The sequence below is a fragment of the Taudactylus pleione genome, unplaced genomic scaffold, assembly GCF_031769625.1.
Source record: "Taudactylus pleione unplaced genomic scaffold, aTauple2 ptg000016l, whole genome shotgun sequence".
Classification (NCBI taxonomy): Eukaryota; Metazoa; Chordata; class Amphibia; order Anura; family Myobatrachidae; genus Taudactylus; species Taudactylus pleione.
In genome coordinates this window covers 15,892,064-15,915,412 of record NW_028284418.1, presented here as the reverse complement: position 1 = coordinate 15,915,412, position 23,349 = coordinate 15,892,064, and the positions used below count along the sequence as shown (strand labels likewise).

At 33.1% G+C, this 23,349-nt stretch overlaps 11 non-coding genes across 11 annotated transcripts; all 11 read left to right on the top strand.

Moving 5' to 3' along the window:
- Positions 1–784: 784 nt before the first annotated feature.
- TRNAL-AAG (transfer RNA leucine (anticodon AAG)) lies at positions 785–866 on the top strand. The gene has a single exon. It is a non-coding gene; the product is annotated as a tRNA-Leu (tRNA).
- A 1,341-nt stretch (positions 867–2,207) lies between these two features.
- On the top strand, positions 2,208–2,289 carry TRNAL-AAG (transfer RNA leucine (anticodon AAG)). The gene has a single exon. It is a non-coding gene; the product is annotated as a tRNA-Leu (tRNA).
- A 1,342-nt stretch (positions 2,290–3,631) lies between these two features.
- TRNAL-AAG (transfer RNA leucine (anticodon AAG)) lies at positions 3,632–3,713 on the top strand. The gene has a single exon. It is a non-coding gene; the product is annotated as a tRNA-Leu (tRNA).
- A 1,341-nt stretch (positions 3,714–5,054) lies between these two features.
- On the top strand, positions 5,055–5,136 carry TRNAL-AAG (transfer RNA leucine (anticodon AAG)). The gene has a single exon. It is a non-coding gene; the product is annotated as a tRNA-Leu (tRNA).
- Positions 5,137–7,900: 2,764 nt separating this feature from the next.
- TRNAL-AAG (transfer RNA leucine (anticodon AAG)) lies at positions 7,901–7,982 on the top strand. The gene has a single exon. It is a non-coding gene; the product is annotated as a tRNA-Leu (tRNA).
- A 2,766-nt stretch (positions 7,983–10,748) lies between these two features.
- TRNAL-AAG (transfer RNA leucine (anticodon AAG)) lies at positions 10,749–10,830 on the top strand. Its single transcript has one exon. It is a non-coding gene; the product is annotated as a tRNA-Leu (tRNA).
- A 1,341-nt stretch (positions 10,831–12,171) lies between these two features.
- Positions 12,172–12,253, top strand: TRNAL-AAG (transfer RNA leucine (anticodon AAG)). Its single transcript has one exon. It is a non-coding gene; the product is annotated as a tRNA-Leu (tRNA).
- A 4,188-nt stretch (positions 12,254–16,441) lies between these two features.
- TRNAL-AAG (transfer RNA leucine (anticodon AAG)) lies at positions 16,442–16,523 on the top strand. The gene has a single exon. It is a non-coding gene; the product is annotated as a tRNA-Leu (tRNA).
- Positions 16,524–17,864: 1,341 nt separating this feature from the next.
- TRNAL-AAG (transfer RNA leucine (anticodon AAG)) lies at positions 17,865–17,946 on the top strand. The gene has a single exon. It is a non-coding gene; the product is annotated as a tRNA-Leu (tRNA).
- Positions 17,947–20,703: 2,757 nt separating this feature from the next.
- On the top strand, positions 20,704–20,785 carry TRNAL-AAG (transfer RNA leucine (anticodon AAG)). Its single transcript has one exon. It is a non-coding gene; the product is annotated as a tRNA-Leu (tRNA).
- Positions 20,786–22,126: 1,341 nt separating this feature from the next.
- On the top strand, positions 22,127–22,208 carry TRNAL-AAG (transfer RNA leucine (anticodon AAG)). Its single transcript has one exon. It is a non-coding gene; the product is annotated as a tRNA-Leu (tRNA).
- Positions 22,209–23,349: the final 1,141 nt, after the last annotated feature.

Sequence of the window (23,349 nt, the reverse complement as noted above, 5' to 3'; positions counted from 1 at the left end):
TTAAAGTGTACAGCAGGTTGTAGGATGACAGAGCTATTCAAGCCACTGGAATCAAATCCCACTGCTGCCATATTTATTCTCCAAGGAGAAGATCCATTGATATATACCAAAGTGGTTTCCTAAAGTAGATAAGGTATAAAAGAAGCTAAATTTGGTTGGTGGAAGCACACCTTAAGCTGTCACATGCAGTAGTTTAAAACAATTTATCATCAACTGATGATTGATCAGATATTAACCAACTGAAAAGGAGAAGATCCAGTGACTTATATCAAAGTGGTTTCCTAAAGTATATAAGGTATGAAAGAAGCTACATTTGGTTGGTGGAAGCACACCTTAAGCTGTCACATGCAGTAGTTCAAAACAATTTATCATCAATTCATGATTGATCAGATATTAACCAACTGAAAAAGGATGGTGATAGTATCCTGCATTAGTCACCGAGTTCTAAACAGTTCATCATAGTTGCAACAGTCTTCTCAAACCTTTAAAATAATGATATCTGCTAACAGTAAAGATATTCAAATTTTAATTTTGCATGAAGTAATTATGTGCCCTATCAGAACTAATATTTTACTACTTCATGCATCTCAATTTCTTTTGTTATTTCAATGAAAATAAACAAAATGCAATTCAATAAAAAATATGAATATCTCATCGATTTTATGTTTAATAATGAACTTTCTTTAAACCTTTGCTGACATCTTTTCAATTAATACTTTAAAACAAAAAACCCTTTAATTTTGATGTTCTAGATCTGTGAGCTATCCTAATGATATGCACATGTGATAGCATGGCCGAGTGGTGTTAGGCGCTGGATTAAGGCTCCAGTCTCTTCGGAGGCGTGGGTTCAAATCCCACTGCTGCCATATTTATTATGCAAAGAGTAGGCCAGTTATTGATGTCAAAGTGATTCTTTTTTTCCATTAGATAGGATATTACCCAGCTGAAATTTGTTGGTGAAAGATTCCTCTAGCTACTCAACAGTTCATCATTGTTACAAGAGACTTCCCAAATGTTTTAAAAATGTTATCTGCTAACAGTCAAGATGAGCCAAAATTAAGTTGGCATGAAGTAATTAGAAGTAATATCATAACTAATATTTAATTACTGAGTTGTCTTATCATACAATTAGAGATGGAAATGTTGGCAACGTGACTCATTGGTATAAATTGATGGATTTATATTCCGATTTCTCTAACTTTCCTATCACTCTGGATTTTAATCCCACAGCTGTCTATTTTAGGCATTTGAATAATACTTCAAAGTTGTTTGGATTCATCAGTTGCGCTAAATGAAGGAAATTTGAAGTCAATATAATCATTACTTGTTAAATGTACCTGGCTTCTTTTGCATTTTATCTCAGCTTTTCCTGACTTTGGGTAAAGTTTTGAATGACATTCCAGATATGAGAGCTAAAATATATTAAAGTGTACAGCAGGTTGTAGGATGACAGAGCTATTCAAGCCACTGGAATCAAATCCCACTGCTGCCATATTTATTCTCCAAGGAGAAGATCCAGTGATATATACCAAAGTGGTTTCCTAAAGTAGATAAGGTATAAAAGAAGCTAAATTTGGTTGGTGGAAGCACACCTTAAGCTGTCACATGCAGTAGTTTAAAACAATTTATCATCAACTGATGATTGATCAGATATTAACCAACTGAAAAGGAGAAGATCCAGTGACTTATATCAAAGTGGTTTCCTAAAGTAGATAAGGTATGAAAGAAGCTACATTTGGTTGGTGGAAGCACACCTTAAGCTGTCACATGCAGTAGTTCAAAACAATTTATCATCAATTCATGATTGATCAGATATTAACCAACTGAAAAAGGATGGTGATAGTATCCTGCATTAGTCACCGAGTTCTAAACAGTTCATCATAGTTGCAACAGTCTTCTGAAACCTTTAAAATAATGATATCTGCTAACAGTAAAGATATTCAAATTTTACTTTTGCTTGAACTAATTATGTGCCCTATCAGAACTAATATTTTACTACTTCATGCATCTCAATTTCTTTTTATTATTTCAATGAAAATAAACAAAATGCAATTCAATAAAAAATATGAATTTCTCATCGATTTTATGTTTAATAATGAACTTTCTTTTAACCTTTGCTGACATCTTTTCAATTAATACTTTAAAACAAAAAACCCTTTAATTTTGATGTTCTAGATCTGTGAGCTATCCAAATGCTATGTACATGTGGTAGCATGGCCAAGTGGTCTAAGGCGCTGGATTAAGGCTCCAGTCTCTTTGGAGGCGTGGGTTCAAATCCCACTGCTGCCATATTTATCATACAAAGAGTAGGCCAGTTATTGATGTCATTGTGATTCTTTTTTTCCATTAGATAGGATATTACCCAGCTGAAATTTGTTGTTGAAAGATTCCTCTAGCTACTCAACAGTTCATCATTGTTACAAGAGACTTCCCAAATGTTTTAAAAATGTTATCTGCTAACAGTCAAGATGAGCCAAAATTAAGTTGGCATAAAGTAATTAGAAGTAATATCATAACTAATATTTAATTACTGAGTTGTCTTATCATACAATTAGAGATGGAAATGTTGGCAACGTGACTCATTGGTATAAATTGATGGATTTATATTCCGATTTCTCTAACTTTTCTATCACTCTGGATTTTAATCTCACAGCTGTCTATTTTAGGCATTTGAATAATACTTCTAAGTTGTTTGGATACATCAGTTGCGCTAAATGAAGGAAATTTTAAGTCAAATATAATCATTACTTGTTAAATGTACCTGGCTTCTTTTGCATTTTATCTCAGCTTTTCCTGACTTTGGGTAAAGTTTTGAATGACATTCCAGATATGAGAGCTAAAATATTTGAAAGTGTACAGCAGGTTGTAGGATGACAGAGCTATTCAAGCCGTTGGAATCAAATCCCACTGCTGCCATATTTATTCTCCAAGGAGAAGATCCAGTGATATATATCAAAGTGGTTTCCTAAAGTAGATAAGGTATAAAAGAAGCTAAATTTGGTTGGTGGAAGCACACCTTAACCTGTCACATGCAGTAGTTTAAAACAATTTATCATCAACTGATGATTGATCAGATATTAACCAACTGAAAAGGAGAAGATCCAGTGACTTATATCAAAGTGGTTTCCTAAAGTAGATAAGGTATAAAAGAAGCTACATTTGGTTGGTGGAAGCACACCTTAAGCTGTCACATGCAGTAGTTCAAAACAATTTATCATCAATTCATGATTGATCAGATATTAACCAACTGAAAAAGGATGGTGATAGTATCCTGCATTAGTCACCGAGTTCTAAACCGTTCATCATAGTTGCAACAGTCTTCTCAAACCTTTATAATAATGATATCTGCTAACAGTAAAGATATTCAAATTTTACTTTTGCATGAACTAATTATGTGCCCTATCAGAACTAATATTTTACTACTTCATGCATCTCAATTTCTTTTTATTATTTCAATGAAAATAAACAAAATGCAATTCAATAAAAAATATGAATTTCTCATCGATTTTATGTTTAATAATGAACTTTCTTTTAACCTTTGCTGACATCTTTTCAATTAATACTTTAAAACAAAAAACCCTTTAATTTTGATGTTCTAGATCTGTGAGCTATCCTAATGATATACACATGTGGTAGCATGGCCGAGCGGTCTAAGGCGCTGGATTAAGGCTCCAGTCTCTTCGGAGGCGTGGGTTCAAATCCCTCTGCTGCCATATTTATTATACAAAGAGTAGGCCAGTTAATGATGTCAAACTGATTCTTTTTTTCCATTAGAAAGGATATTACCCAGCTGAAATTTGTTGGTGGAAGATTCCTCTAGCTACTCAACTGTTCATCATTGTTACAAGAGACTTCCCAAATGTTTTAAAAATGTTATCTGCTAACAGTCAAGATGAGCCAAAATTAAGTTGGCATGAAGTAATTAGAAGTAATATCATAACTAATATTTAATTACTGAGTTGTCTTATCATATAATTAGAGATGGAAATGTTGGCAACGTGACTCATTGGTATAAATTGATGGATTTATATTCCGATTTCTCTAACTTTCCTATCACTCTGGATTTTAATCTCACAGCTGTCTATTTTAGGCATTTGAATAATACTTCAAAGTTGTTTGGATACATCAGTTGCGCTAAATGAAGGAAATTTGAAGTCAAATATAATCATTACTTGTTAAATGTACCTGGCTTCTTTTGCATTTTATCTCAGCTTTTCCTGACTTTGGGTAAAGTTTTGAATGACATTCCAGATATGAGAGCTAAAATATTTTAAAGTGTACAGCAGGTTGTAGGATGACAGAGCTATTCAAGCTGTTGGAATCAAATCCCACTGCTGCCATATTTATTCTCCAAAGAGAAGATCCATTGATATATATCAAAGTGGTTTCCTAAAGTAGATAAGGTATAAAAGAAGCTAAATTTGGTTGGTGGAAGCACACCTTAACCTGTCACATGCAGTAGTTTAAAACAATTTATCATCAACTGATGATTGATCAGATATTAACCAACTGAAAAGGAGAAGATCCAGTGACTTATATCAAAGTGGTTTCCTAAAGTAGATAAGGTATAAAAGAAGCTACATTTGGTTGGTGGAAGCACACCTTAAGCTGTCACATGCAGTAGTTCAAAACAATTTATCATCAATTCATGATTGATCAGATATTAACCAACTGAAAAAGGATGGTGATAGTATCCTGCATTAGTCACCGAGTTCTAAACCGTTCATCATAGTTGCAACAGTCTTCTCAAACCTTTAAAATAATGATATCTGCTAACAGTAAAGATATTCAAATTTTAATTTTGCATGAATTAATTATGTGCCCTATCAGAACTAATATTTTACTACTTCATGCATCTCAATTTCTTTTGTTATTTCAATGAAAATAAACAAAATGCAATTCAATAAAAAATATGAATATCTCATCGATTTTATGTTTAATAATGAACTTTCTTTAAACCTTTGCTGACATCTTTTCAATTAATACTTTAAAACAAAAAAAACTTTAATTTTGATGTTCTAGATCTGTGAGCTATCCTAATGATAAGCACATGTGGTAGCATGGCCGAGGGGTGTAAGGCGCTGGATTAAGGCTCCAGTCTCTTCGGAGGCGTGGGTTCAAATCCCTCTGCTGCCATATTTATTATACAAAGAGTAGGCCAGTTATTGATGTCAAACTGTTTCTTTTTTTCCATTAGAAAGGATATTACCCAGCTGAAATTTGTTGGTGGAAGATTCCTCTAGCTACTTAGCAGTTCATCATTGTTACAAGAGACTTCCCAAATGTTTTAAAAATGTTATCTGCTAACAGTCAAGATGAGCCAAAATTAAGTTGGCATGAAGTAACTAGAAGTAATATCATCACTAATATTTAATTACTGAGTTGTCTTATCATACAATTAGAGATGGAAATGTTGGCAACGTGACTCATTGGTATAAATTGATGGATTTATATTCCGATTTCTCTAACTTTTCTATCACTCTGGATTTTAATCTCACAGCTGTCTATTTTAGGCATTTGAATAATACTTCAAAGTTGTTTGGATACATCAGTTGCGCTAAATGAAGGAAATTTGAAGTCAAATATAATCATTACTTGTTAAATGTACCTGGCTTCTTTTGCATTTTATCTCAGCTTTTCCTGACTTTGGGTAAAGTTTTGAATGACATTCCAGATATGAGAGCTAAAATATTTTAAAGTGTACAGCAGGTTGTAGGATGACAGAGCTATTCAAGCTGTTGGAATCAAATCCCACTGCTGCCATATTTATTCTCCAAGGAGAAGATCCAGTGATATATATCAAAGTGGTTTCCTAAAGTAGATAAGGTATAAAAGAAGCTAAATTTGGTTGGTGGAAGCACACCTTAACCTGTCACATGCAGTAGTTTAAAACAATTTATCATCAACTGATGATTGATCAGATATTAACCAACTGAAAAGGAGAAGATCCAGTGACTTATATCAAAGTGGTTTCCTAAAGTAGATAAGGTATAAAAGAAGCTACATTTGGTTGGTGGAAGCACACCTTAAGCTGTCACATGCAGTAGTTCAAAACAATTTATCATCAATTCATGATTGATCAGATATTATATAACTGAAAAAGGATGGTGATAGTATCCTGCATTAGTCACCGAGTTCTAAACCGTTCATCATAGTTGCAACAGTCTTCTCAAACCTTTAAAATAATGATATCTGCTAACAGTAAAGATATTCAAATTTTAATTTTGCATGAATTAATTATGTGCCCTATCAGAACTAATATTTTACTACTTCATGCATCTCAATTTCTTTTGTTATTTCAATGAAAATAAACAAAATGCAATTCAATAAAAAATATGAATTTCTCATCGATTTTATGTTTAATAATGAACTTTCTTTTAACCTTTGCTGACATCTTTTCAATTAATACTTTAAAACAAAAAACCCTTTAATTTTGATGTTCTAGATCTGTGAGCTATCCAAACGATATGTACATGTGGTAGCATGGCCGAGCGGTCAAAAGCGCTGGATTAAGGCTCCAGTCTCTTCGGAGGCATGGGTTCAAATCCCTCTGCTGCCATATTTATTATACAAAAAGTAGGCCAGTTATTGATGTCAATGTGATTCTTTTTTTCCATTAGATAGGATATTACCCAGCTGAAATTTGTTGGTGAAAGATTCCTCTAGCTACTCAACAGTTCATCATTGTTACAAGAGACTTCCCAAATGTTTTAAAAATGTTATCTGCTAACAGTCAAGATGAGCCAAAATTAAGTTGGCATGAAGTAATTAGAAGTAATATCATAACAAATATTTAATTACTGAGTGGTCTTATCATAAAATTAGAGATGGAAATGTTGGCAACGTGACTCATTGGTATAAATTGATGGATTTATATTCCGATTTCTCTAACTTTCCTATCACTTTGGATTTTAATCTCACAGCTGTCTATTTTAGGCATTTGAATAATACTTCAAAGTTGTTTGGATACATCAGTTGCGCTAAATGAAGGAAATTTGAAGTCAAATATAATCATTACTTGTTAAATGTACCTGGCTTCTTTTGCATTTTATCTCAGCTTTTCCTGACTTTGGGTAAAGTTTTGAATGACATTCCAGATATGAGAGCTAAAATATTTTAAAGTGTACAGCAGGTTGTAGGATGACAGAGCTATTCAAGCCACTGGAATCAAATCCCACTGCTGCCATATTTATTCTCCAAGGAGAAGATCCATTGATATATACCAAAGTGGTTTCCTAAAGTAGATAAGGTATAAAAGAAGCTAAATTTGGTTGGTGGAAGCACACCTTAAGCTGTCACATGCAGTAGTTTAAAACAATTTATCATCAACTGATGATTGATCAGATATTAACCAACTGAAAAGGAGAAGATCCAGTGACTTATATCAAAGTGGTTTCCTAAAGTATATAAGGTATGAAAGAAGCTACATTTGGTTGGTGGAAGCACACCTTAAGCTGTCACATGCAGTAGTTCAAAACAATTTATCATCAATTCATGATTGATCAGATATTAACCAACTGAAAAAGGATGGTGATAGTATCCTGCATTAGTCACCGAGTTCTAAACAGTTCATCATAGTTGCAACAGTCTTCTCAAACCTTTAAAATAATGATATCTGCTAACAGTAAAGATATTCAAATTTTAATTTTGCATGAAGTAATTATGTGCCCTATCAGAACTAATATTTTACTACTTCATGCATCTCAATTTCTTTTGTTATTTCAATGAAAATAAACAAAATGCAATTCAATAAAAAATATGAATATCTCATCGATTTTATGTTTAATAATGAACTTTCTTTAAACCTTTGCTGACATCTTTTCAATTAATACTTTAAAACAAAAAACCCTTTAATTTTGATGTTCTAGATCTGTGAGCTATCCTAATGATATGCACATGTGGTAGCATGGCCGAGTGGTGTTAGGCGCTGGATTAAGGCTCCAGTCTCTTCGGAGGCGTGGGTTCAAATCCCACTGCTGCCATATTTATTATGCAAAGAGTAGGCCAGTTATTGATGTCAAAGTGATTCTTTTTTTCCATTAGATAGGATATTACCCAGCTGAAATTTGTTGGTGAAAGATTCCTCTAGCTACTCAACAGTTCATCATTGTTACAAGAGACTTCCCAAATGTTTTAAAAATGTTATCTGCTAATAGTCAAGATGAGCCAAAATTAAGTTGGCATGAAGTAATTAGAAGTAATATCATAACTAATATTTAATTACTGAGTTGTCTTATCATACAATTAGAGATGGAAATGTTGGCAACGTGACTCATTGGTATAAATTGATGGATTTATATTCCGATTTCTCTAACTTTCCTATCACTCTGGATTTTAATACCACAGCTGTCTATTTTAGGCATTTGAATAATACTTCAAAGTTGTTTGGATTCATCAGTTGCGCTAAATGAAGGAAATTTGAAGTCAAATATAATCATTACTTGTTAAATGTACCTGGCTTCTTTTGCATTTTATCTCAGCTTTTCCTGACTTTGGGTAAAGTTTTGAATGACATTCCAGATATGAGAGCTAAAATATATTAAAGTGTACAGCAGGTTGTAGGATGACAGAGCTATTCAAGCCACTGGAATCAAATCCCACTGCTGCCATATTTATTCTCCAAGGAGAAGATCCAGTGATATATACCAAAGTGGTTTCCTAAAGTAGATAAGGTATAAAAGAAGCTAAATTTGGTTGGTGGAAGCACACCTTAAGCTGTCACATGCAGTAGTTTAAAACAATTTATCATCAACTGATGATTGATCAGATATTAACCAACTGAAAAGGAGAAGATCCAGTGACTTATATCAAAGTGGTTTCCTAAAGTAGATAAGGTATGAAAGAAGCTACATTTGGTTGGTGGAAGCACACCTTAAGCTGTCACATGCAGTAGTTCAAAACAATTTATCATCAATTCATGATTGATCAGATATTAACCAACTGAAAAAGGATGGTGATAGTATCCTGCATTAGTCACCGAGTTCTAAACAGTTCATCATAGTTGCAACAGTCTTCTCAAACCTTTAAAATAATGATATCTGCTAACAGTAAAGATATTCAAATTTTACTTTTGCTTGAACTAATTATGTGCCCTATCAGAACTAATATTTTACTACTTCATGCATCTCAATTTCTTTTTATTATTTCAATGAAAATAAACAAAATGCAATTCAATAAAAAATATGAATTTCTCATCTATTTTATGTTTAATAATGAACTTTCTTTTAACCTTTGCTGACATCTTTTCAATTAATACTTTAAAACAAAAAACCCTTTAATTTTGATGTTCTAGATCTGTGAGCTATCCAAATGATACGTACATGTGGTAGCATGGCCAAGCGGTCTAAGGCGCTGTATTAAGGCTCCAGTCTCTTCGGAGGCGTGGGTTCAAATCCCACTGCTGCCATATTTATTATACAAAGAGTAGGCCAGTTATTGATGTCAATGTGATTCTTTTTTTCCATTAGATAGGATATTACCCAGCTGAAATTTGTTGTTGAAAGATTCCTCTAGCTACTCAACAGTTCATCATTGTTACAAGAGACTTCCCAAATGTTTTAAAAATGTTATCTGCTAACAGTCAAGATGAGCCAAAATTAAGTTGGCATGAAGTAATTAGAAGTAATATCATAACTAATATTTAATTACTGAGTTGTCTTATCATACAATTAGAGATGGAAATGTTGGCAACGTGACTCATTGGTATAAATTGATGGATTTATATTCCGATTTCTCTAACTTTTCTATCACTCTGGATTTTAATCTCACAGCTGTCTATTTTAGGCATTTGAATAATACTTCTAAGTTGTTTGGATACATCAGTTGCGCTAAATGAAGGAAATTTGAAGTCAAATATAATCATTACTTGTTAAATGTACCTGGCTTCTTTTGCATTTTATCTCAGCTTTTCCTGACTTTGGGTAAAGTTTTGAATGACATTCCAGATATGAGAGCTAAAATATTTTAAAGTGTACAGCAGGTTGTAGGATGACAGAGCTATTCAAGCCGTTGGAATCAAATCCCACTGCTGCCATATTTATTCTCCAAGGAGAAGATCCAGTGATATATATCAAAGTGGTTTCCTAAAGTAGATAAGGTATAAAAGAAGCTAAATTTGGTTGGTGGAAGCACACCTTAACCTGTCACATGCAGTAGTTTAAAACAATTTATCATCAACTGATGATTGATCAGATATTAACCAACTGAAAAGGAGAAGATCCAGTGACTTATATCAAAGTGGTTTCCTAAAGTAGATAAGGTATAAAAGAAGCTACATTTGGTTGGTGGAAGCACACCTTAAGCTGTCACATGCAGTAGTTCAAAACAATTTATCATCAATTCATGATTGATCAGATATTAACCAACTGAAAAAGGATGGTGATAGTATCCTGCATTAGTCACCGAGTTCTAAACCGTTCATCATAGTTGCAACAGTCTTCTCAAACCTTTAAAATAATGATATCTGCTAACAGTAAAGATATTCAAATTTTACTTTTGCATGAACTAATTATGTGCCCTATCAGAACTAATATTTTACTACTTCATGCATCTCAATTTCTTTTTATTATTTCAATGAAAATAAACAAAATGCAATTCAATAAAAAATATGAATTTCTCATCGATTTTATGTTTAATAATGAACTTTCTTTTAACCTTTGCTGACATCTTTTCAATTAATACTTTAAAACAAAAAACCCTTTAATTTTGATGTTCTAGATCTGTGAGCTATCCTAATGATATACACATGTGGTAGCATGGCCGAGCGGTCTAAGGCGCTGGATTAAGGCTCCAGTCTCTTCGGAGGCGTGGGTTCAAATCCCTCTGCTGCCATATTTATTATACAAAGAGTAGGCCAGTTAATGATGTCAAACTGATTCTTTTTTTCCATTAGAAAGGATATTACCCAGCTGAAATTTGTTGGTGGAAGATTCCTCTAGCTACTCAACTGTTCATCATTGTTACAAGAGACTTCCCAAATGTTTTAAAAATGTTATCTGCTAACAGTCAAGATGAGCCAAAATTGAGTTGGCATGAAGTAACTAGAAGTAATATCATCACTAATATTTAATTACTGAGTTGTCTTATCATACAATTAGAGATGGAAATGTTGGCAACGTGACTCATTGGTATAAATTGATGGATTTATATTCCGATTTCTCTAACTTTTCTATCACTCTGGATTTTAATCTCACAGCTGTCTATTTTAGGCATTTGAATAATACTTCAATGTTGTTTGGATACATTATTTGCGCTAAATGAAGGAAATTTGAAGTCAAATATAATCATTACTTGTTAAATGTACCTGGCTTCTTTTGCATTTTATCTCAGCTTTTCCTGACTTTGGGTAAAGTTTTGAATGACATTCCAGATATGAGAGGTAAAATATTTTAAAGTGTACAGCAGGTTGCAGGATGACAGAGCTATTCAAGCTGTTGGAATCAAATCCCACTGCTGCCATATTTATTCTCCAAAGAGAAGATCCAGTGATATATATCAAAGTGGTTTCCTAAAGTAGATAAGGTATAAAAGAAGCTAAATTTGGTTGGTGGAAGCACACCTTAACCTGTCACATGCAGTAGTTTAAAACAATTTATCATCAACTGATGATTGATCAGATATTAACCAACTGAAAAGGAGAAGATCCAGTGACTTATATCAAAGTGGTTTCCTAAAGTAGATAAGGTATAAAAGAAGCTACATTTGGTTGGTGGAAGCACACCTTAAGCTGTCACATGCAGTAGTTCAAAACAATTTATCATCAATTCATGATTGATCAGATATTAACCAACTGAAAAAGGATGGTGATAGTATCCTGCATTAGTCACCGAGTTCTAAACCGTTCATCATAGTTGCAACAGTCTTCTCAAACCTTTAAAATAATGATATCTGCTAACAGTAAAGATATTCAAATTTTAATTTTGCATGAATTCATTATGTGCCCTATCAGAACTAATATTTTACTACTTCATGCATCTCAATTTCTTTTGTTATTTCAATGAAAATAAACAAAATGCAATTCAATAAAAAATATGAATTTCTCATCGATTTTATGTTTAATAATGAACTTTCTTTTAACCTTTGCTGACATCTTTTCAATTAATACTTTAAAACAAAAAACCCTTTAATTTTGATGTTCTAGATCTGTGAGCTATCCAAACGATATGTACATGTGGTAGCATGGCTGAGCGGTCAAAAGCGCTGGATTAAGGCTCCAGTCTCTTCGGAGGCGTGGGTTCAAATCCCTCTGCTGCCATATTTATTATACAAAAAGTAGGCCAGTTATTGATGTCAATGTGATTCTTTTTTTCCATTAGATAGGATATTACCCAGCTGAAATTTGTTGGTGAAAGATTCCTCTAGCTACTCAACAGTTCATCATTGTTACAAGAGACTTCCCAAATGTTTTAAAAATGTTATCTGCTAACAGTCAAGATGAGCCAAAATTAAGTTGGCATGAAGTAATTAGAAGTAATATCTTAACAAATATTTAATTACTGAGTGGTCTTATCATAAAATTAGAGATGGAAATGTTGGCAACGTGACTCATTGGTATAAATTGATGGATTTATATTCCGATTTCTCTAACTTTCCTATCACTTTGGATTTTAATCTCACAGCTGTCTATTTTAGACATTTGAATAATACTTCAAAGTTGTTTGGATACATCAGTTGCGCTAAATGAAGGAAATTTGAAGTCAAATATAATCATTACTTGTTAAATGTACCTGGCTTCTTTTGCATTTTATCTCAGCTTTTCCTGACTTTGGGTAAAGTTTTGAATGACATTCCAGATATGAGAGCTAAAATATTTTAAAGTGTACAGCAGGTTGTAGGATGACAGAGCTATTCAAGCCACTGGAATCAAATCCCACTGCTGCCATATTTATTCTCCAAGGAGAAGATCCATTGATATATACCAAAGTGGTTTCCTAAAGTAGATAAGGTATAAAAGAAGCTAAATTTGGTTGGTGGAAGCACACCTTAAGCTGTCACATGCAGTAGTTTAAAACAATTTATCATCAACTGATGATTGATCAGATATTAACCAACTGAAAAGGAGAAGATCCAGTGACTTATATCAAAGTGGTTTCCTAAAGTATATAAGGTATGAAAGAAGCTACATTTGGTTGGTGGAAGCACACCTTAAGCTGTCACATGCAGTAGTTCAAAACAATTTATCATCAATTCATGATTGATCAGATATTAACCAACTGAAAAAGGATGGTGATAGTATCCTGCATTAGTCACCGAGTTCTAAACAGTTCATCATAGTTGCAACAGTCTTCTCAAACCTTTAAAATAATGATATCTGCTAACAGTAAAGATATTCAAATTTTAATTTTGCATGAAGTAATTATGCGCCCTATCAGAACTAATATTTTACTACTTCATGCATCTCAATTTCTTTTGTTATTTCAATGAAAATAAACAAAATGCAATTCAATAAAAAATATGAATATCTCATCGATTTTATGTTTAATAATGAACTTTCTTTAAACCTTTGCTGACATCTTTTCAATTAATACTTTAAAACAAAAAACCCTTTAATTTTGATGTTCTAGATCTGTGAGCTATCCTAATGATATGCACATGTGGTAGCATGGCCGAGTGGTGTTAGGCGCTGGATTAAGGCTCCAGTCTCTTCGGAGGCGTGGGTTCAAATCCAACTGCTGCCATATTTATTATGCAAAGAGTAGGCCAGTTATTGATGTCAAAGTGATTCTTTTTTTCCATTAGATAGGATATTACCCAGCTGAAATTTGTTGGTGAAAGATTCCTCTAGCTACTCAACAGTTCATCATTGTTACAAGAGACTTCCCAAATGTTTTAAAAATGTTATCTGCTAACAGTCAAGATGAGCCAAAATTAAGTTGGCATGAAGTAATTAGAAGTAATATCATAACTAATATTTAATTACTGAGTTGTCTTATCATACAATTAGAGATGGAAATGTTGGCAACGTGACTCATTGGTATAAATTGATGGATTTATATTCCGATTTCTCTAACTTTCCTATCACTCTGGATTTTAATCCCACAGCTGTCTATTTTAGGCATTTGAATAATACTTCAAAGTTGTTTGGATTCATCAGTTGCGCTAAATGAAGGAAATTTGAAGTCAAATATAATCATTACTTGTTAAATGTACCTGGCTTCTTTTGCATTTTATCTCAGCTTTTCCTGACTTTGGGTAAAGTTTTGAATGACATTCCAGATATGAGAGCTAAAATATATTAAAGTGTACAGCAGGTTGTAGGATGAAAGAGCTATTCAAGCCACTGGAATCAAATCCCACTGCTGCCATATTTATTCTCCAAGGAGAAGATCCAGTGATATATACCAAAGTGGTTTCCTAAAGTAGATAAGGTATAAAAGAAGCTAAATTTGGTTGGTGGAAGCACACCTTAAGCTGTCACATGCAGTAGTTTAAAACAATTTATCATCAACTGATGATTGATCAGATATTAACCAACTGAAAAGGAGAAGATCCAGTGACTTATATCAAAGTGGTTTCCTAAAGTAGATAAGGTATGAAAGAAGCTACATTTGGTTGGTGGAAGCACACCTTAAGCTGTCACATGCAGTAGTTCAAAACAATTTATCATCAATTCATGATTGATCAGATATTAACCAACTGAAAAAGGATGGTGATAGTATCCTGCATTAGTCACCGAGTTCTAAACAGTTCATCATAGTTGCAACAGTCTTCTCAAACCTTTAAAATAATGATATCTGCTAACAGTAAAGATATTCAAATTTTACTTTTGCTTGAACTAATTATGTGCCCTATCAGAACTAATATTTTACTACTTCATGCATCTCAATTTCTTTTTATTATTTCAATGAAAATAAACAAAATGCAATTCAATAAAAAATATGAATTTCTCATCGATTTTATGTTTAATAATGAACTTTCTTTTAACCTTTGCTGACATCTTTTCAATTAATACTTTAAAACAAAAAACCCTTTAATTTTGATGTTCTAGATCTGTGAGCTATCCTAATGATATACACATGTGGTAGCATGTCCGAGCGGTCTAAGGCGCTGGATTAAGGCTCCAGTCTCTTCGGAGGCGTGGGTTCAAATCCCTCTGCTGCCATATTTATTATACAAAGAGTAGGCCAGTTAATGATGTCAAACTGATTCTTTTTTTCCATTAGAAAGGATATTACCCAGCTGAAATTTGTTGGTGGAAGATTCCTCTAGCTACTCAACTGTTCATCATTGTTACAAGAGACTTCCCAAATGTTTTAAAAATGTTATCTGCTAACAGTCAAGATGAGCCAAAATTAAGTTGGCATGAAGTAACTAGAAGTAATATCATCACTAATATTTAATTACTGAGTTGTCTTATCATACAATTAGAGATGGAAATGTTGGCAACGTGACTCATTGGTATAAATTGATGGATTTATATTCCGATTTCTCTAACTTTTCTATCACTCTGGATTTTAATCTCACAGCTGTCTATTTTAGGCATTTGAATAATACTTCAAAGTTGTTTGGATACATCAGTTGCGCTAAATGAAGGAAATTTGAAGTCAAATATAATCATTACTTGTTAAATGTACCTGGCTTCTTTTGCATTTTATCTCAGCTTTTCCTGACTTTGGGTAAAGTTTTGAATGACATTCCAGATATGAGAGCTAAAATATTTTAAAGTGTACAGCAGGTTGTAGGATGACAGAGCTATTCAAGCCACTGGAATCAAATCCCACTGCTGCCATATTTATTCTCCAAGGAGAAGATCCATTGATATATACCAAAGTGGTTTCCTAAAGTAGATAAGGTATAAAAGAAGCTAAATTTGGTTGGTGGAAGCACACCTTAAGCTGTCACATGCAGTAGTTTAAAACAATTTATCATCAACTGATGATTGATCAGATATTAACCAACTGAAAAGGAGAAGATCCAGTGACTTATATCAAAGTGGTTTCCTAAAGTATATAAGGTATGAAAGAAGCTACATTTGGTTGGTGGAAGCACACCTTAAGCTGTCACATGCAGTAGTTCAAAACAATTTATCATCAATTCATGATTGATAAGATATTAACCAACTGAAAAAGGATGGTGATAGTAATCTGCATTAGTCACCGAGTTCTAAACAGTTTATCATAGTTGCAACAGTCTTCTCAAACCTTTAAAATAATGATATCTGCTAACAGTAAAGATATTCAAATTTTAATTTTGCATGAAGTAATTATGTGCCCTATCAGAACTAATATTTTACTACTTCATGCATCTCAATTTCTTTTGTTATTTCAATGAAAATAAACAAAATGCAATTCAATATAAAATATGAATATCTCATCGATTTTATGTTTAATAATGAACTTTCTTTAAACCTTTGCTGACATCTTTTCAATTAATACTTTAAAACAAAAAACCCTTTAATTTTGATGTTCTAGATCTGTGAGCTATCCTAATGATAGGCAATTGTGGTAGCATGGCCGAGTGGTGTTAGGCGCTGGATTAAGGCTCCAGTCTCTTCGGAGGCGTGGGTTCAAATCCCACTGCTGCCATATTTATTATGCAAAGAGTAGGCCAGTTATTGATGTCAAAGTGATTCTTTTTTTCCATTAGATAGGATATTACCCAGCTGAAATTTGTTGGTGAAAGATTCCTCTAGCTACTCAACAGTTCATCATTGTTACAAGAGATTTCCCAAATGTTTTAAAAATGTTATCTGCTAACAGTCAAGATGAGCCAAAATTAAGTTGGCATGAAGTAATTAGAAGTAATATCATAACTAATATTTAATTACTGAGTTGTCTTATCATACAGTTAGAGATGGAAATGTTGGCAACGTGACTCATTGGTATAAATTGATGGATTTATATTCCGATTTCTCTAACTTTTCTATCAATCTAAATTTTAATCTCACAGCTGTCTATTTTAGGCATTTGAATAATACTTCAAAGTTGTTTGGATTCATCAGTTGCGCTAAATGATGGAAATTTGAAGTCAAATATAATCATTACTTGTTAAATGTACCTGGCTTCTTTTGCATTTTATCTCAGCTTTTACTGACTTTGGGTAAAGTTTTGAATGACATTCCAGATATGAGAGCTAAAATATTTTAAAGTGTACAGCAGGTTGTAGGATGACAGAGCTATTCAAGCTGCTGGAATCAAATCCCACTGCTGCCATATTTATTCTCCAAGGAGAAGATCCAGTGATATATATCAAATTGGTTTCCTAAAGTAGATAAGGTATAAAAGAAGCTAAATTTGGTTGGTGGAAGCACACCTTAAGCTGTCACATGCAGTAGTTTAAAACAATTTATCATCAACTGATGATTGATCAGATATTAACCAACTGAAAAGGAGAAGATCCAGTGACTTATATCAAAGTGGTTTCCTAAAGTATATAAGGTATGAAAGAAGCTACATTTGGTTGGTGGAAGCACACCTTAAGCTGTCACATGCAGTAGTTCAAAACAATTTATCATCAATTCATGATTGATCAGATATTAACCAACTGAAAAAGGATAGTGATAGTATCCTGCATTAGTCACCGAGTTCTAAACAGTTCATCATAGTTGCAACAGTCTTCTCAAACCTTTAAAATAATTATATCTGCTAACAGTAAAGATATTCAAATTTTAATCTTGCATGAACTAATTATGTGCCCTATCAGAACTAATATTTTACTACTTCATGCATCTCAATTTCTTTTGTTATTTCAATGAAAATAAACAAAATGCAATTCAATAAAAAATATGAATTTCTCATCAATTTTATGTTTAATAATGAACTTTCATTTAACCTTTGCTGACATCTTTTCAATTACTACTTTAAAACAAAAAACCCTTTAATTGTGATGTTCTAGATCTGTGAGCTATCCTAATGATAAGCACATGTGGTAGCATGGCCGAGCGGTCTAAGGCGCTGGATTAAGGCTCCAGTCTCTTCGGAGGCGTGGGTTCAAATCCCTCTGCTGCCATATTTATTATACAAAGAGTAGGCCAGTTATTGATGTCAAACTGATTCTTTTTTTCCATTAGAAAGGATATTACCCAGCTGAAATTTGTTGGTGGAAGATTCCTCTAGCTACTCAACAGTTCATCATTGTTACAAGAGACTTCCCAAATGTTTTAAAAATGTTATCTGCTAACAGTCAAGATGAGCCAAAATTAAGTTGGCATGAAGTAACTAGAAGTAATATCATCACTAATATTTAATTACTGAGTTGTCTTATCATACAATTAGAGATGGAAATGTTGGCATCGTGACTCATTGGTATAAATTGATGGATTTATATTCCGATTTCTCTAACTTTTCTATCACTCTGGATTTTAATCTCACAGCTGTCTATTTTAGGCATTTGAATAATACTTCAAAGTTGTTTGGATACTTCAGATGCGCTAAATGAAGGAAATTTGAAGTCAAATATAATCATTACTTGTTAAATGTACCTGGCTTCTTTTGCATTTTATCTCAGCTTTTCCTGACTTTGGGTAAAGTTTTGAATGACATTCCAGATATGAGAGCTAAAATATTTTAAAGTGTACAGCAGGTTGTAGGATGACAGAGCTATTCAAGCTGTTGGAATCAAATCCCACTGCTGCCATATTTATTCTCCAAGGAGAAGATCCAGTGATATATATCAAAGTGGTTTCCTAAAGTAGATAAGGTATAAAAGAAGCTAAATTTGGTTGGTGGAAGCACACCTTAACCTGTCACATGCAGTAGTTTAAAACAATTTATCATCAACTGATGATTGATCAGATATTAACCAACTGAAAAGGAGAAGATCCAGTGACTTATATCAAAGTGGTTTCCTAAAGTAGATAAGGTATAAAAGAAGCTACATTTGGTTGGTGGAAGCACACCTTAAGCTGTCACATGCAGTAGTTCAAAACAATTTATCATCAATTCATGATTGATCAGATATTAACCAACTGAAAAAGGATGGTGATAGTATCCTGCATTAGTCACCGAGTTCTAAACCGTTCATCATAGTTGCAACAGTCTTCTCAAACCTTTAAAATAATGATATCTGCTAACAGTAAAGATATTCAAATTTTAATTTTGCATGAATTAATTATGTGCCCTATCAGAACTAATATTTTACCACTTCATGCATCTCAATTTCTTTTGTTATTTCAATGAAAATAAACAAAATGCAATTCAATAAAAAATATGAATTTCTCATCGATTTTATGTTTAATAATGAACTTTCATTTAACCTTTGCTCACATCTTTTCAATTACTACTTTAAAACAAAAAACCCTTTAATTGTGATGTTCTAGATCTGTGAGCTATCCTAATGATAAGCACATGTGGTAGCATGGCAGAGAGGTCTAAGGCGCTGGATTAAGGCTCCAGTCTCTTTGGAGGCGTGGGTTCAAATCCCTCTGCTGCCATATTTATTATACAAAAAGTAGGCCAGTTATTGATGTCAAACTGATTCTTTTTTTCCATTAGAAAGGACAGCTGAAATTTGTTGGTGGAAGATTCCTCTAGCTACTCAACAGTTCATCATTGTTACAAGAGACTTCCCAAATGTTTTAAAAATGTTATCTGCTAACAGTCAAGATGAGCCAAAATTAAGTTGGCATGAAGTAATTAGAAGTAATATCATAACTAATATTTAATTACTGAGTGGTCTTATCATACAATTAGAGATGGAAATGTTGGCAACGTGACTCATTGGTATAAATTGATGGATTTATATTCCGATTTCTCTAACTTTCCTATCACTTTGGATTTTAATCTCACAGCTGTCTATTTTAGGCATTTGAATAATACTTCAAAGTTGTTTGGATACATCAGTTGCGCTAAATGAAGGAAATTTGAAGTCAAATATAATCATTACTTGTTAAATGTACCTGGCTTCTTTTGCATTTTATCTCAGCTTTTCCTGACTTTGGGTAAAGTTTTGAATGACATTCCAGATATGAGAGCTAACATATTTTAAAGTGTACAGCAGGTTGTAGGATGACAGAGCTATTCAAGCCACTGGAATCAAATCCCACTGCTGCCATATTTATTCTCCAAGGAGAAGATCCATTGATATATACCAAAGTGGTTTCCTAAAGTAGATAAGGTATAAAAGAAGCTAAATTTGGTTGGTGGAAGCACACCTTAAGCTGTCACATGCAGTAGTTTAAAACAATTTATCATCAACTGATGATTGATCAGATATTAACCAACTGAAAAGGAGAAGATCCAGTGACTTATATCAAAGTGGTTTCCTAAAGTATATAAGGTATGAAAGAAGCTACATTTGGTTGGTGGAAGCACACCTTAAGCTGTCACATGCAGTAGTTCAAAACAATTTATCATCAATTCATGATTGATAAGATATTAACCAACTGAAAAAGGATGGTGATAGTAATCTGCATTAGTCACCGAGTTCTAAACAGTTTATCATAGTTGCAACAGTCTTCTCAAACCTTTAAAATAATGATATCTGCTAACAGTAAAGATATTCAAATTTTAATTTTGCATGAAGTAATTATGTGCCCTATCAGAACTAATATTTTACTACTTCATGCATCTCAATTTCTTTTGTTATTTCAATGAAAATAAACAAAATGCAATTCAATATAAAATATGAATATCTCATCGATTTTATGTTTAATAATGAACTTTCTTTAAACCTTTGCTGACATCTTTTCAATTAATACTTTAAAACAAAAAACCCTTTAATTTTGATGTTCTAGATCTGTGAGCTATCCTAATGATAGGCAATTGTGGTAGCATGGCCGAGTGGTGTTAGGCGCTGGATTAAGGCTCCAGTCTCTTCGGAGGCGTGGGTTCAAATCCCACTGCTGCCATATTTATTATGCAAAGAGTAGGCCAGTTATTGATGTCAAAGTGATTCTTTTTTTCCATTAGATAGGATATTACCCAGCTGAAATTTGTTGGTGAAAGATTCCTCTAGCTACTCAACAGTTCATCATTGTTACAAGAGATTTCCCAAATGTTTTAAAAATGTTATCTGCTAACAGTCAAGATGAGCCAAAATTAAGTTGGCATGAAGTAATTAGAAGTAATATCATAACTAATATTTAATTACTGAGTTGTCTTATCATACAGTTAGAGATGGAAATGTTGGCAACGTGACTCATTGGTATAAATTGATGGATTTATATTCCGATTTCTCTAACTTTTCTATCAATCTAAATTTTAATCTCACAGCTGTCTATTTTAGGCATTTGAATAATACTTCAAAGTTGTTTGGATTCATCAGTTGCGCTAAATGATGGAAATTTGAAGTCAAATATAATCATTACTTGTTAAATGTACCTGGCTTCTTTTGCATTTTATCTCAGCTTTTCCTGACTTTGGGTAAAGTTTTGAATGACATTCCAGATATGAGAGCTAAAATATTTTAAAGTGTACAGCAGGTTGTAGGATGACAGAGCTATTCAAGCTGCTGGAATCAAATCCCACTGCTGCCATATTTATTCTCCAAGGAGAAGATCCAGTGATATATATCAAATTGGTTTCCTAAAGTAGATAAGGTATAAAAGAAGCTAAATTTGGTTGGTGGAAGCACACCTTAAGCTGTCACATGCAGTAGTTTAAAACAATTTATCATCAACTGATGATTGATCAGATATTAACCAACTGAAAAGGAGAAGATCCAGTGACTTATATCAAAGTGGTTTCCTAAAGTATATAAGGTATGAAAGAAGCTACATTTGGTTGGTGGAAGCACACCTTAAGCTGTCACATGCAGTAGTTCAAAACAATTTATCATCAATTCATGATTGATCAGATATTAACCAACTGAAAAAGGATAGTGATAGTATCCTGCATTAGTCACCGAGTTCTAAACAGTTCATCATAGTTGCAACAGTCTTCTCAAACCTTTAAAATAATTATATCTGCTAACAGTAAAGATATTCAAATTTTAATCTTGCATGAACTAATTATGTGCCCTATCAGAACTAATATTTTACTACTTCATGCATCTCAATTTCTTTTGTTATTTCAATGAAAATAAACAAAATGCAATTCAATAAAAAATATGAATTTCTCATCAATTTTATGTTTAATAATGAACTTTCATTTAACCTTTGCTGACATCTTTTCAATTACTACTTTAAAACAAAAAACCCTTTAATTGTGATGTTCTAGATCTGTGAGCTATCCTAATGATAAGCACATGTGGTAGCATGGCCGAGCGGTCTAAGGCGCTGGATTAAGGCTCCAGTCTCTTCGGAGGCGTGGGTTCAAATCCCTCTGCTGCCATATTTATTATACAAAGAGTAGGCCAGTTATTGATGTCAAACTGATTCTTTTTTTCCATTAGAAAGGATATTACCCAGCTGAAATTTGTTGGTGGAAGATTCCTCTAGCTACTCAACAGTTCATCATTGTTACAAGAGACTTCCCAAATGTTTTAAAAATGTTATCTGCTAACAGTCAAGATGAGCCAAAATTAAGTTGGCATGAAGTAACTAGAAGTAATATCATCACTAATATTTAATTACTGAGTTGTCTTATCATACAATTAGAGATGGAAATGTTGGCATCGTGACTCATTGGTATAAATTGATGGATTTATATTCCGATTTCTCTAACTTTTCTATCACTCTGGATTTTAATCTCACAGCTGTCTATTTTAGGCATTTGAATAATACTTCAAAGTTGTTTGGATACTTCAGATGCGCTAAATGAAGGAAATTTGAAGTCAAATATAATCATTACTTGTTAAATGTACCTGGCTTCTTTTGCATTTTATCTCAGCTTTTCCTGACTTTGGGTAAAGTTTTGAATGACATTCCAGATATGAGAGCTAAAATATTTTAAAGTGTACAGCAGGTTGTAGGATGACAGAGCTATTCAAGCTGTTGGAATCAAATCCCACTGCTGCCATATTTATTCTCCAAGGAGAAGATCCAGTGATATATATCAAAGTGGTTTCCTAAAGTAGATAAGGTATAAAAGAAGCTAAATTTGGTTGGTGGAAGCACACCTTAACCTGTCACATGCAGTAGTTTAAAACAATTTATCATCAACTGATGATTGATCAGATATTAACCAACTGAAAAGGAGAAGATCCAGTGACTTATATCAAAGTGGTTTCCTAAAGTAGATAAGGTATAAAAGAAGCTACATTTGGTTGGTGGAAGCACACCTTAAGCTGTCACATGCAGTAGTTCAAAACAATTTATCATCAATTCATGATTGATCAGATATTAACCAACTGAAAAAGGATGGTGATAGTATCCTGCATTAGTCACCGAGTTCTAAACCGTTCATCATAGTTGCAACAGTCTTCTCAAACCTTTAAAATAATGATATCTGCTAACAGTAAAGATATTCAAATTTTAATTTTGCATGAATTAATTATGTGCCCTATCAGAACTAATATTTTACCACTTCATGC